The sequence below is a fragment of the Phymastichus coffea genome, unplaced genomic scaffold (assembly GCF_024137745.1).
Source record: "Phymastichus coffea isolate CEN01 unplaced genomic scaffold, Cenicafe_Pcof_1.1 PCOF00008, whole genome shotgun sequence".
Lineage (NCBI taxonomy): Eukaryota > Metazoa > Arthropoda > Insecta > Hymenoptera > Eulophidae > Phymastichus > Phymastichus coffea.
The window spans coordinates 6,127,245-6,138,357 of record NW_026706819.1 but is presented as its reverse complement, the minus strand read 5'-3'; the positions used below and the strand labels follow the sequence as shown (position 1 = coordinate 6,138,357).

Here is an 11,113-nt window from a genome sequence, read left to right as displayed (position 1 = left end):
TTTGACAAAAGTATTATTAAAAATATACTTGCAAATACAAATTTACTATTGTTGATGTTGGTTTATTTGGTGGGAAAAGTCATGGAAGTGTCTTCTCACGAAGTGAGTTTGACAGAAGGTTTCATAATAATAACACTAATTTACCAATTTGATTTACCATTTTTATTCCCTAAAACAAATTTATTTTAAGAAATAAAAGATGCATTTAACTATAAATAACTGTAAATAACACTTATTACCATTTCCCTATTAGAATAAAATATTAATAACTATTATTTGTAATTAATTACAATTCATAATTTGCCAATACCGGACACAAAAAAAGTCCTTGTAGGCAAAAAAAATAAATGATAATAGCATTATATAAGTACTTAAACTATTTCTCAATTATCACATGTGATAACTAACTATTTATTACAGTTGTAAACAATTATTTACATTTTTTAAATTGAGTTAAAAACTGTTCGTAACTGTTATTAATAGAATTTTTTTATGTGATAAAAAAATGCATTTTCGAAATCGTCTGAAACCATTAATGACTTATCTGATTATTACTAACAGAAAAAACCTGTTAATAACTTTGATACATGTCTAAAATTTAATGTTTATAAACTATTTCAAAATAAAAATAACTGCATGCAATAATTTTACACACAAATTATTTCCAAAAGAGTAATTATTTGTTTTCTAAGACTCATAGATATATTGAAAATACATTTGGTATTTTAGTGGCTCAATGGGGAGTTTTAAGAAAACCTAAGAAAAATAGGTTTGCAACCAGAACATGTAGGTATAAGTTTATTCTAGCAAGTATATGTTTACATAACCAACTCATGGCTCAAACTCAAAAACCAGTGAAACAACTTTGTTGTTTATGATTTTATTGATCATGAAGGTGAGCATAGAATTATTCCATGGGCCTTGGAGAATAGATTTTGAAGTGATTATCAACTTTTTTGTTGTTACATGTGTCAAGCTGTCAATCATCTAATAACGCTCACATAATGAACTCAATTTCAAGTGCCACAAGTGATAAGTTGGTCCAATAATGAAAGCTCTATGTCAATATGCTTGAGAACTGAACTTTCCTGTCAAACATGTATATCCTAAGTATAAATACTTTTAGCAAAACATACATTTATTTGAATTGTAAGCTTATTGGTATAGTATTAAAACAAAGTTTTAATACTACAAACAATTTTTCTGCTGCACACAGCCAATGTTCACGCTAAAATTTTAATAAGTTAATCAGTACGAAATCAGAATTTTATAAAATAATGGTACTTATAAAATGATAAAGTCAAAAACTTACATTCTCTCATTGATTATTTATAACAGCTTTACACATGTCTTTTATAGCCTTTGTACAAATGTGAATTGGACTATCACAGCTAATTTCCTTTGAGTGAGTGAGTGTAATGTCTTCTCTCCTATTGAAATTTCCTAAGTAATAAAAGTTGCTTTGTGAAAGCTTGATCTTTAATAACAAATACTGCTAGTGGTGGTATACTATACTTGAAACTAATTTTGAATTGCTGTTCAATATTTTTTTAAGGTTTATTGCAATCAAAAAATTTCATTCATTAATATAAACTTATTTTCTCTTTAGTTAGATCTTTAATGACAATCGTTAGAATATCAGATAAAAAAGTGCACACTCACCAACGATACCATGCCTTGATTGCAATAAACCTTAAAAAATATTGAACAGCAATTCAAAATCAGTTTCAAATATAGTATATCACTACTAGCAATATTTGCTATTAAAGATCAAGCTTTTACATTATCATTAATCCACATTTCCAGTTTATCAATCCTATCTTTAGTTTAAATCCTATGTAAGTCAAAACATATAATTAAGTTAATTAGTTTAATATTTATAATAAGTTAATTAAATTAAATGTACGATGACATGATTTTTTACCTGTAGACAATGAATTTTTTCTGAAAGTAAAATTCTCTTCAAAGGTGCAGAGGAATCCATGAAAAATAACTACAAAGAATCAAAATCTTTACTACTAAGTTATTATAAAATATGAGATTCACAATACTCATCTAAAATTTTTAATACTTTGGAAGTATTTTCATGAAGAAGCGCAAGCAAAGGCGAAATATGTCAGATGCAAAGTTGCAATATCTCGGAAATGACATTTTCGAATTATAAATTGATGAACATCGTATCTGCAAAAAATGAAATAGTGATACCAGATATATTTATATATTTATGTATGAAAATAATATATTTTTTTTTTTAAATGTCAAAGGCCTCGACCTCGCCTTATACTGCGTGATGCTCAACCACTCTCTTAGCCCCTCCAAATTTTTCCTCGAGGTTGAAAAAAATTTTTTAAATGAAATAAATATAATTTAATAAAACTATAATAAACTATAAAAAAACTGTCTAACGGGGGAGATTATCTGAAAAAAATGGAAAATTTTTTAAGAACAAAACTCCCACGATGCAGAGCTCACCGCCGCTCAGTTAAACACGCTGGTATGATTGTACGTGTATTCGCCTCTACGTCAGATGATTTCGCTTAAGTGTCTTCTATCGAACGAAGTTGAACTTACCATAAGTCATGTGACTTGATGAATCTTAGGTGTGGGCGACTTTACGCCTAATCCACTTAATCCCTTAGATGTAATCGGATTAAAACGTAAGTCTCTTACAAATCGCTTAAGCTACTGGGAAAATTCAATGCGAATAAATTTGACTAACTTTAATTAATAAAAATAACTACAGTCTTTATTGGGCCGAAAGACTAACGCTCGCGAACAGGATTTTACAATGAATATTATTCGGTGAGAGAGAGAGAGAGAGAAAGAGAAGATTCGAATTTTACCGCGAACTAACGCTCGCCGCGAATACAAAAAAATCGTTATCACGATTGACAAAATACCGAATGTATTTTGTCACGCAATAATGACGGAAGGTGCACCTACCCTGCAGTGCAATTACGGTGATCAGCCGTAATTGTTGATAAAATATATCAACTGCCGCTACCCGCCTATTTATCAGCTGCGCTGCCTCAATCTGTCTCCAATCAGCTATGATGTTGCTTCTGCACTGCTGCTACTTGCCGCTGCAATAAAGTCGTTGCACTTACGCACGTAATATTATCCCAAGAAAACTTTAATATTCGGCGAAACAAAGTGCAAAACAAAATCGGTGGTAAAGTCGCGTGAACAGCTGAGGCGAAACTGTTTAATTTAAATGCTCGCGCGCCCCCTTTCTCTCTCTCTCTTAATTGTTCGTACTAAGGCGCGAGTTACCGAATCGCGAACGGATCGATTACTTGAATCGACTACCGCTGCAGCCCCCTCCAAGTCCTGACTACCTGCGCAGGACGAATACCCGTGATTCGCTGCTATCAGGAACCTGAAAAAAAAAGAAGGAAAGGAATCAAATAAACCTAAACTTTCCTTCTTTAACATGGCTATTTTATAAGCCCTCCAGGGCCTACATCATTTTTTGGCTATACCTGGCGCTTGATGTTTCGGGTAGCGCCAGTGTGTAGCTTTCTTCGGGCACCGCTGGGAGTTGGTCACCCCAGGCTCCCCACATATGTAGCAGCCCCTCAGCTGCGATCGGGATTGAACAAACTCCTGATCTTGAATGGTTTGCTCAGCGCCGGCGGCGGGACCGCTGCGGGGGTTTCCTGTCCATTGTCCACCCGCAGCAAGGCCTCACCGTAGGCCCTCTGGCGCTGAGCCATCTCTGCCCACTCCCCGAGCAGTTCTTCTGCGCCCTGGCGGTTCATGAAGCATCTCAGGTGCTCCTGCACCTGAAACTGAAGATCTTTGGCGAACCGCCAGGCACTCTCCACCTCGTTAATCCCCAGACGTACGTGTCTGAAGTCGAGGAGGGAGGAAAGTAGGCTGCTCCGAGATACGGGGGTGGTTGCAGACCCAGTGCGATGCCTCACAGGTTTCCCTGGGTCCTCGGCACTGGCTCGCACTGTCCGACGTCTGGGGTACGCCGGACTTGAGGGTCTGCACCCCCTGGACCACGGTGGACATGGGACACTTGACCTCTTCTTGGTCCTCCGTTTGGGTGCAAGCGTCCCGGGAAGCCTTCGGGGCGACCCACGATGCGTCCCGGAGAACGTCCGCCACCGAAGCGTTGTGGCGCTCCTTTCGGGTGGTCCCCTCCAAGTGGACCCTGGCGAAGCTCCGCAGATCTTCTATCAACTACGTCGCATCAGGACCCAGCTGCAGATCCAATAACATCTACATGACCACCTCGAAGGTCTCCTCTTCAACGACGATTCTCCGGTCCATCCAAAACAAAAAATCTCGGATGAAACTCCCTGCGCGAAGAAAAACCCTATTAAACGCCGCATTCCACCGAGTTATGTATTCCTTCGCGATTCTTTGCGGGAACGTCCTGGCCGTCGTCGGTTACCGTTCGGGTTTATCGGCCCAACCGTCCTTTGCACGACGGGCACGGTCTTTCGAGGCTTACCTCTCCCAGTAGATTCCTTTAACCCATTAACGACCAAAATGCTCAATTTTTTTGTCGATTTTCAACGCGATTTTTTCGGTGGTCATAGGCCTAAGAAATTTATGCAAACACGTATTTGGATGGGAAATTTAACGCTCTTTCGGAATCTTTTTTCCAAATTGCGATTGATTGCGTTATAAAAAAGTTATAGCCAATTAAACAATAAAAACCTGAAAAATTTTGCAAAAAATCAAGTTTGCGATTTTTTTTAGCAATGTTACTGCTAAAAAATCATCAAACAAATATGATCAGAGGTGATCACGACTATCAAAGTATCTCCAGGAATTTTAGTGTAATTTTTGAACCACTTCTTCCAACAAAATGGTGACAAAATAAAAAAAAATCCATAAAAAACATTTCTCATTTTTATCTCGGAAACCATTAAGTTTAGATAAAAAGTTCATTGAACAAAAAAGTCTCAGAATTAAACGAGAAATGCGCCTGAATTTTTCCAGAATTTTCCGAGGCGATTTTTGAATTTTCGGAGTATACGGAAAATCCATTTTTCCAAAATCATCTCCAAAAATTCTGAAAAAATTCATGCATGCTCCTTGATGAATTCTAAGACTTTTTGTTCTATAATCTTTCCCTCTAAACTCAATAGTTTTCGAGATAAAAAGTGAGTTATGTTATAATCCTAGCAGCGTTAATATTTTTGATACAGAATAAAGAACAGCCATTCAACAATAATATAATAATGTTTTGTCTTTTTATGTGTATAAAAGTGCAGTTTGTATAGTGTATACTAATATACACATATCAAAAAAGCAATTCAGAAAATTGTACGTGAGCTGATTTTTATTACTTACTAGTCTCTTGTTATTTTGAGACCATAGAGTAAATCGAATCGAAAAAATTATTTTCGCTTTCTAAAGTCTAGGTTTGACAAGAAGCATTGAAAACTGTAGTAATTATTTTCATTAGGTATTTTTATTATTTTATATAACATAAAAACGTAAAAGACGTTCCACTCGCTCCCATGAAATGTACGAAATTGATACTTCAAAGAACACTTACGATGATATAGTTACCCTTCCAAATCCTGGCAATTCTAGTTCTGATGGATCAGATTTCGATACTGATTCGGATGATGAAATTTCTAATATAACGTACACAGAAACTTGTAAATCATACATTGAAACTCAAACTAAATTAGAAAGAACGATCATGAACTCCAGGCGTATAACAATATTAAAAAATTAATAAATATGGAACTTACACATTTACCGTTGAAGACGATCGGGAGCATGGAGACGGTGGCAGTACTTGAAGTGGCGACCGACGCCTGCTGTAATAGTATCACATATATATTAATAGGAAACACGTGTATGCTTCGTACTGAAATTCTCTGTATAATAAAACTGTGAGAGTAACCGTGTACTATGCCGATAACGACTACGACGACGAAAACCAGTCATCGTCAAAAAAGAATGCGATCCAAAATAAAACAAGAAATTTTAACTACGTGAGACAGAGAGAGAGAGAGAGAGAGAGAGAGAGAGAGAGAGAGAGAGAGAGAGAAAGAGAGAGAAAGGGACATTAAATTTGAAATTGGAGTATATACTCTCTCTCTCTCTCATGTACACACGCACATACCTACGTATACATATTATATAACGAATAATACTATTACATTAATAAATTGATAAAGTATCTATAAAAAATTTTATTAATTTATCAATTTATTAATACAATATTATTAGATATATTAATTTTTAATTGCTTTATCATACTCTCACATTCCTTATTTAATGAAAAAAGAACAAAACCTCTTTTTAATGTAAAGAACATACGAGGTGTGTTCAAAAAATAACGAGAATTTTCGTTTTATGAAAAAAATATTTATTTATTCATCTACATTAATGTTGTCGCCTTCAAAGTAGTCCCCTTCGGATACAATACACTTATGCCAACGCTTTTTCCAATCCTCGAAACACTTTTGAAACTCGATCTTTGTAATAGCTTTTAGCTCTTTCAGCGATTCGCTTTTAATGTCATCTATGCCTGTAAAACGACGGCCTTTTAATGTTCTCTTTATTTTTGGAAATAGAAAAAAGTCACATGGAGCCATATCTGGCGAATATGGAGGCTGAGGCATCATTACAGTTTCGTTTTTGGCCAAAAATTCACGAACAAGCAATGAAGTGTGAGCAGGCGCATTATCGTGGTGCAAAAGCCATGAATTGTTTTGCCACAAATCCGGGCGTTTTTTTCGGATTGCTTCACGCAAACGACGTTGAACTTGTAGGTAGTACTACTTATTGATTGTTTGACCTTGTGGCAAGAATTCATAATGCACTATGCCATTAAAATCGAAGAACACAGTGAGCATAACCTTCACATTCGACCGCACTTGTCGAGCCTTTTTCGGTCTTGGCGATCCAGAATGCCTCCACTGGGACGATTGAGCCTTAGTTTCGACATCATATCCGTAAACCCATGTTTCGTCACCTGTTATAACACGTTTTAGTAGTTCTGCATCGTTCTTGACTTCATTTAGCGACTCCTGAGCAACTTCCATTCGCCGCTGTTTTTGTTCGAAATTCAACAATTTTGGAACGAATTTTGCTGCCACACGTTTCATACCCAAAACATTCGAAAAAATTTGATGGCATGAGCCAACTGATATGCCAACATCATCAGCGACTTCTCTGATTGTGATTCGGCGATCGTTCATAACCATATCTTTCACTTTTTTCACGTTTTCATCGGTTGTTGATGTGCTTGGGCGTCCGGGTCGTTCGTCATCTTCAACGTTTTCGTGGCCATCTTGGAAACGCTTATACCACTCATAAATCCTTGCTTTACTCATAGCAGACTCACTATATGCCTTTGTTAACATTTGACAAACTTTACTACACTTTATTTCATTTTTTACGCAAAATTTAATACAAATTCTTTGATCCATTTTTTTTCACAAACGAAAATCGCCGAGCTCGAAAAACACGTCTAACGTTAGCGGCTGCCACTTAAAAAGTAAGCAATGAATATTGCTGAAAATTTTATCGTACTTCAGGGGCATGTGTACCAACATAATAAAAAAAAATTTTGTACAAACGGACTCTCCAAACCCGCGAAATTTAAAAATTCTCGTTACTTTTTGAACACACCTCGTATATGCTCTTATTATTATTATAAAAAATGTATGTATAACTAATACCATTATATTAATAAATTAATAAAATTTAAATATAATTGTGTTATTAGTATAATGGTATTAATTATATATAAATTTCATAATAATAAGAACATATCTAACTACATTTAAATGATTTTGTTCTTTATATTATAAAGAAACAGAATGAGAGAGAGAGAGAGAGAGAGAGAGAGAGAGAGAGACTTCGTCCACCGCTGCTTCATTATCTGGTTCAATCACTCCGAGGACTTCATCTTCGGAAAAATCACAGTCCTCGCCTAATGATTCCATAGCTTCGTCCAACGCGTCTTGCCATCAAAGTTTACTTCACAACCAAAAAAATCACTATGACGTATCGTTGCGAGGCGTTCGAATTTTATTCATTTTTGGAAACACTTGCCGCGCTTCGGTTATTAGTCGAAGATTTAGGAGTAGGGGTGCGAGACTACGCGACAGCACTGATTTTGTTGCGCACATAAAACGATCATAATTAGTAATGAGAGTAGCTAAAGAAAAAGCGATTAGTGCGGAGAAAAGACGTCAATGTGTATTAATACAGGATCGCGATAGCGCGTACGCTTTTTTTCTCACGCAACGGACGAAGAGTAGGTGGTGGCAAGCCGTTGATAGTGACAAGTTGCAGTGAACGAACGATCGGCTCTTTTCTGGGCCACTTTTTTTCAAGTTGACGAAGCTATACAATCCCGACACTTAATTAATATCGTCGATTAATATAAATTTAAAACAGCACTTTTCAGTGCTAAATTTTCAATTATAGACAAACTATTTGTTCAATAAAAAACTTATATTATTTTTATAAATCAGCACTTTTCAGTGCTATTCAAACGTATGTTTGAATATAACATAGCCTAACTATTTGTTCAATAAAAAAAACTTATATAATTTTTTATAAATCAGCACTTTTAAGTGCTATTCAAACGTATGCACAAATATACTGTAGCCGCAAAGTTAAGTACTAAAAAACAAACGTTTCAACAAAAAAACAATAACAATTTCAAATTATGAATGAATTCAGCCGTGAATTTTTTTTATTCTTACCCCACCATTTTCAGCGAAACGAGCAGGTAAGTATAAGGTAAGTATTTTTTAATTAGTTAAAAAAATATACTAAATTAAAATAGTTCGTTTAAGTCAGTGTACAAAATAATACTAAAAAAATTTCCTAAATCATGAAGTAATATACAGTTCGTACGCACTATCTTTAGAAAGAGCGACAATGGCTCAGACGGTAGAGTACTGTCGTATAAATGCAAAGGAGGCTAGGTTCGATTCTCCTGTATGTCTATTCTTTTATTAATTTTTTCTTGTTCTTAAATGAATTTTAATTAATTTTAATAATTAATAATTTTAATAATATTTTATTACTGAAAGATTATTACGAGAAAAAAATTCGATAAATAATGTTACTAATTTTTTCTTATAGAGTACTAGATGTAGACAATTAATTATTTATATGTAAATTGTCAACACTTAAATTTAACAGAAAGAACAGGTAATTTCTTCTTAATTAAAATAATTGAAATATCGTTATTAAAAAACAACAACAATAAAAAAATGTCTCTAAAATCAGTGCGTATATGCGACAGTTTTAAATGACGTTACTCGCATAGACCGTTGAGTCAATTCCTCACAAGTTGTATGCTTTACTTACGCATACATACGCGCACGCGCGCCCGCACGTGTATGTATAACTTATAACAAATTAAATGAATTTTTTACGGAAATGTATGGTATGTATGGAATTTCTTTTTAATGGAGGATGGAGGGACGAAATCTCGTTATATACGCGCGCACGTGTATATATAACTCATAACAAATTAAATGAATTTTTTTTTTTATGGAATGTATGGCATGTACGCAATGAATGGTATGCTTGGTACGTAGGGCATGTATGAAATTTTTTTAATGGTGGATGGAAGGGGGAAATCTCAATCGTCCGTTATAAAAATGAGCTGCATCTCATCAGCAGTCGCACTCGCATCCAAAACGAACTACTGTAAAGTGTGAAAGAAAAAAAAGTGATATGAACATGCTACAATGAGCTTCAACAAGATTGACTATAGTTAATTATTTGTTTTATTGTTTATAGAACATACTTTATATTTTTTTTCAATATTTTTTTATTTGTGCAAATTTGAGCAAGCGAGGCTGGATAGCTTCACGTCTCAATGGACATGCGCACACGTACGACCAGCAGATTTTGCTGCGGCCGGCTTTTATTATACGGGGCAGATCGATCGAGTGTGCTGTTTTGAATGTGGTATGGAAGTCTATCGTTGGGAAGGTGACGACCCTATGACGGAACATATGCGCTGGGATGGCGGCTGCCTTTTCATTCGTAACAGAAGTTGCGGCAATGTGCCGATAGGATCGAGCCCCGTACCGGTACCGTAATTGAATACAACACGGCAATACACGAAGCGGTGCGCACGAGCCCCGCTTTTCTAAATTACGGACGCCATCCCGAGCTGCCAAACTCGAAGAAGCGAGAAGAAGAACGCGCCGTGGCTAGAAACCTTGAGACGGCTGCGGTCAACAACTGGCCTCTCGAATTGACAAGCTTGACGACTTCCGAGCCGTCGCCCTGCGACACTCACAGGAAGCCTAAGATAGACAAGAAATATACTATAACGCTAAACATCGCGACGTTAGGTATAATGTCGGTGAGTTTGGGCGAAAAATCGTGTACTGTCCTCCGCCGCTAACCAGACAGCCGCGAAACTCAGCCCGAAGTTCGCGGGCCCGTTCATCATTGCCGCACGGCTCGGTCCCAACTCATACCAACTCCAGAACGAAGAAGGTCGGGACGTTGGTAAAACCGCCGTTTGCGACTTGCGACCGTCCTTCGACGGAGCCCAGTGCCCCGATGATGCAGCAGACAGTTCTCTCCCTGAAGAAAACAAAAATGACGAGACGATGTTGTTGAAAGAAATTTTCTCACCCGATCGCACGCAAGAAAGCGACGAGCACGATGCCTCGAACGACGACGCGTCGGCCACAGAAGTTATAGGGCCAGAGGCCCCAACAAGCCCATGGCAGGACCTCGCGCGAGGCGAAATACGGACCGCCCCAAGGAAAAGAGGCCGTCCTCGCAAGCAGAAAATGCATGCTCCCGTCGACGTATCCCCTCGGCGCTTGCGTCCCAGAAACTAGCACCTTACAACTTTGCTTGTTTCCTCATTTTCTTTCTGCTTATCTCACCTTCTATGCTATTAAAACTCTGCTACTGCTTCAAAGCTTCCTCCTTCCCCAGTAGGCGCTATCGCTTGATGTAACAAATTGAGTTCGTTTCTTTTGCTTAACCTTATGTATGCTCCGTCCTATAGAGGATGCTGACTAGTGCCGAACTGGCTCCAATCGCCAAGTGGTTAGAAGAGGTGCTGCACGAAGCGCTCACGTCGGCCGTAGCTAGCGCGTCCCGCCGAAACGCCACACCGCCGACGCGCAGGGAC

The 11,113-nt window shown here is 37.1% G+C and overlaps 1 long non-coding RNA gene across 2 annotated transcripts; it reads right to left on the bottom strand.

The window, feature by feature from the left end:
• Positions 1-233: 233 nt before the first annotated feature.
• LOC131669772 (uncharacterized) lies at positions 234-2,472 on the bottom strand. Of its 2 annotated transcripts, XR_009302394.1 has the most exons (6): positions 2,273-2,472; positions 2,072-2,181; positions 1,925-1,993; positions 1,783-1,834; positions 1,313-1,443; positions 234-1,228 (listed from the first exon to the last, which is right to left on the bottom strand). It is a non-coding gene; the product is annotated as an uncharacterized LOC131669772 (long non-coding RNA). The 2 variants fall into 2 exon arrangements; XR_009302393.1 differs by having other exon boundaries at positions 1,925-2,181.
• Between the last annotated feature and the right edge of the window lie 8,641 nt (positions 2,473-11,113).